This window comes from Papio anubis, chromosome 7 (genome assembly GCF_008728515.1).
Source record: "Papio anubis isolate 15944 chromosome 7, Panubis1.0, whole genome shotgun sequence".
Taxonomy (NCBI): Eukaryota; Metazoa; Chordata; class Mammalia; order Primates; family Cercopithecidae; genus Papio; species Papio anubis.
Genome location: NC_044982.1, coordinates 24888170 through 24891921, shown reverse-complemented (window position 1 = coordinate 24891921; position 3752 = coordinate 24888170). Strand labels below are relative to the sequence as shown.

Here is a 3752-nt window from a genome sequence, read left to right as displayed (position 1 = left end):
CATTTGAGAAATGTTATATATGTAAAAAAGCCAAAACAGACTATCCAATTCTCTTTGTTTTGATTCATATTTTTGGCCAGGCAGTAACATCTGGATTGAGACCCATTTTTATGAAAATTTATAGCTAAATAAAGCAGTGTTGGAACTGCAGCCTTGTAGGAAAATGGTTACTCTTTGAACATAGTTCAAAATTCTTGAACATAGTTGCATTTAGCACTGGCTCTGAAAAGGTTTTAACTTCTCTGTTCCTTTCCTTTCAGCCCATTTAATGTTAACATTGGCAAACAGAGAAGAAAGTTATGATGGGAAAGGAATTTAGTAAGCGTGCACATCAGCTCCTTTATTTCACAGAAGTAGAAACTGAGGCTCACAGCCTTTAAGTGATTGCCCAAACTTGTACTATCATTTTACGGTGATCCAGGAGTAGAACCTGAGTTCTACTTTGGTCCAGCATCTGTTCTCCAGGTCAACATTGCCTTCTTGCCTTCTTGGACAACTTCCCCTTCTTTGTGTCTCCTTCCTTCCTTCCTTCCTTCCTTCCTTCCTTCCTTCCTTCCTTCCTTCCTTCCTTCCTTCCTTCCTTCTTGTTATTTATTTTTTTTGAGATGGAGTGTTGCTCTGTCACCAGGCTGGAGTGCAGTGGCGTGATCTCCATTCACTGCAACCTCCACCTCCCGAGTTCAAGACATTCTCCTGCCTCAGCCTCCCGAGTAGCTGGGACTGCCTCAGCCTCCCGAGTAGCTGGGACTACAGGCACGTGCCACCATGCCCAGCTAAATTTTTTTTGGATTTTTAGTAGAGATGGGGTTTCACTGTGTTGGCCAGGATGGTCTTGATCTCTTGACCTCGTGATCCGCCCGCCTTGGCCTCCTGAAGTGCTGGGATTACAGGTGTGAACCACCACGCCTGGGGTAAACTGTGACACAATCTCTGTGAAGTAATCGAAATAAAGATACATTTTCCTACACAAAACTTGGAGTGAGTCCTTGTTTCTCAAACTAGTGTTTATATGTACCCTGCAGAACTCCCTGAGGCCACCGTTTAAATATCTTACATTTTCCTGGGAGTATGTTTTTTTTCCAAAATATTTTTTTGGGGCTGAAAACTACTATTTTCATACTATAACAAATACAAATTTAGAAGAATTACTAGGATAAAGCTAGAGAAATTTTGTAGTTGTAGGATCCTATACCCCTAGACATGCATAGATTCACACCCCATTTTGGTATAAGCAATATTTTGGTGGAAGAGTCTCAGAAGTACTGGGCTAGGTCATATCTTTGTTACATGGTTTGACCTTGCTAGGCAGAAAACATAAGCCAAAGCTAAAAATAGTCTGTCTTTGCTATTTTTAACTCTTCTACAATCTGACCTTTTCCCCAGCCATTCTTCAGAAATGGCTCTGTAGGTGGCTGCTAAGGAGAGAGCCTTACTACTAAATCTAGTCCTTCTTTCTTTCTTTCCTTCCTTCCTTCCTTCCTTCCTTCCTTCCTTCCTTCCTTCCTTCCTTTCTTCCTTCCTTCCTCCCTTTCTCCTTTCCTCCATCCCTTCCTTCCATTTTTTTTCTGTCAATAGAGGGCTTTTATTGCATGTTTAAAATATCACAAATAGGTCTTAGGAATCATCCAGCATCTTCTTGTTTCATAGCTGGATAACTCTGACACTTTATTCATCAGATGGCAGAACTGTTCCTTTCTCAGAGACATAGATACCATCCAACAATTTTCTGGTATCCTTGTTTTTGACTACTGTAACTTGCTAAATCAAAGAAGCTGAATTTGGTACAAGTTTACTGTCATTACCTTCAAAAATGAACTCTTCTTTCTGGGCTTGAGATACTGATGGAACAAGCCACACTTGACCTCATCTGAACCCTGTGGATGCATTTTTCACTTAAGAAATTTCTGATGTCAACAAGAGACCCATTCTTCTGAATGACGATGCTGAGAAGGAAGTGAGCATACATAGACTTCATCTTGTAATGGAAGCCTAGTGTAATGTTCTGGATCCTGTTCTGTACATGACTATTAATAGTCTGAACCAGAGCAAATTCTTGTCTATTTCTCCACTGTGTCAACTTGAAGCCTGTGTTTTCTTTCCAAGTAACCCGAGTTCTACATTAATACGAATGAAGTCTCTCTGCAGAGTTCCTCTGGGGCCCTTCGTAACTGTGAGTCCCTTCAGAGTGATATTGACATTTTCTGGAATGTTTAGTCTGATTCCTGAGAATGGTCTTCATTCTCATGTTGAAGCAGCAAGGACAGAATATCTTAACTCTTTTTTGACCTCTCTATGGTATTTGACACTGCCGACTTGCTCTTCTTCTTTGAAGACGTGCTTGCGTCTTTTGGCTCCAAAAGGCTTCATTCTCTTTCTTTGTGTCCAGATGCTGGAAGAAGACTTTTCATGCCTTTTCTTAGAGACAGGGTCTCACTCTGTCACCCAGGCTGGAGAGCAGTGGCGCAATCAGAGCTCACTGCAGCCTCCAACTCCCGGGCTCAAGCAATCCTCCTTACCTCCACCTCCTGAATAACTGGAACTACAGGTACACAATACTACATTTGGTTATTAATTTTTTTTCTTTTTTTGTAGAGATTGGGTCTTGCTATGTTTCCTGGGCTGGTCTTGGACTTCTGGCCTCAAGTGATTCTGTTGCCTCAACCTCCCAAAGTTCTGGGATTACAGGCATGAGCCACTGTACCTGGTCATGCCTTGTTTTTAAAGGTGCTTTTTCTTTCCTCTTTCCTTGAGCTCCATATTCACATACACAACTGAGTTCTGTACAATTTCTCTTAGAACTTGCAAAGACATTTTAAACTCAATAATTGAACAAACACATTCTTTTACCCCCTTTCACCACCATACCCCCTGTTTTCTGGACTATATTATTCTGACCCTAAATTACTATTTCTCTATTGGTTCCTATTTTGTGGTGTAAGTAACCACTGCCCAGCCAGATATCTGAGCATTTTTCTTCACTTTTCCTTGCCTCTCACTCTCCTCATTCATGCCATCATCATGAATTACCTCCTAAATATTTTTCAAAGCCATTTGCCACAACCACAACAACTACTACTCATGTTCACACTGTTATCTTTTACCTTGTTCCCTTCAGCAACCTTTTCATTTATTTCACAGTCTTAGGTCTTGCTCTCTTAATAAATGTAGGATTGGGAAGAAGAAAATTTTCTAGGAACTGTTAGAAATGTAATAAAACTGTCAAAAGTGTTAAGTCTTAGTCTACTGTTTTGTGACAGTTTGTTAAGAAAGTAACTTTAAAAGAATCCAGGTAGGAAACACAAAAAAATACAAACATTTTGATATATTAACTGATAATGGCACTTTAATTATACCACCCTGTGGAGACAAAGATAATTATCAAATCCAAGTCATCTATATATCCATAAAATCTTAAGCACACCCTGTCTATTCTCAATTATACTATGCTCTTCAAATCCAGAGGGAATCTTTCTAACGTGCAAACCACCTCTGATCCCTTGCTCTACACCTTTCAGTGGCTCCCCATTGCCCTCAGAAAAAAATTCTAAATATCTTAGTTTGGTTTACAAAGGGCTACATGATTTGGTTCCCACTTGTTCTTTATCCTTATAATCCCTTCCTGCTCTAGCTCAGAAAAACATCTCTCAGTTTCTCAAATCCACCATGCTCCTTGCTTCCCTCCACATTCGTCCTTCAGAATTTGATTGGTTAATGCAGTGTTTTGCTAGTAAACATTTAACAACTGCCTTTGG

General features: G+C 40.1%; 1 pseudogene; it reads right to left on the bottom strand.

The window, feature by feature from the left end:
* Positions 1-851: 851 nt before the first annotated feature.
* Positions 852-2484, bottom strand: LOC108586933 (annotated as a pseudogene).
* Between the last annotated feature and the right edge of the window lie 1268 nt (positions 2485-3752).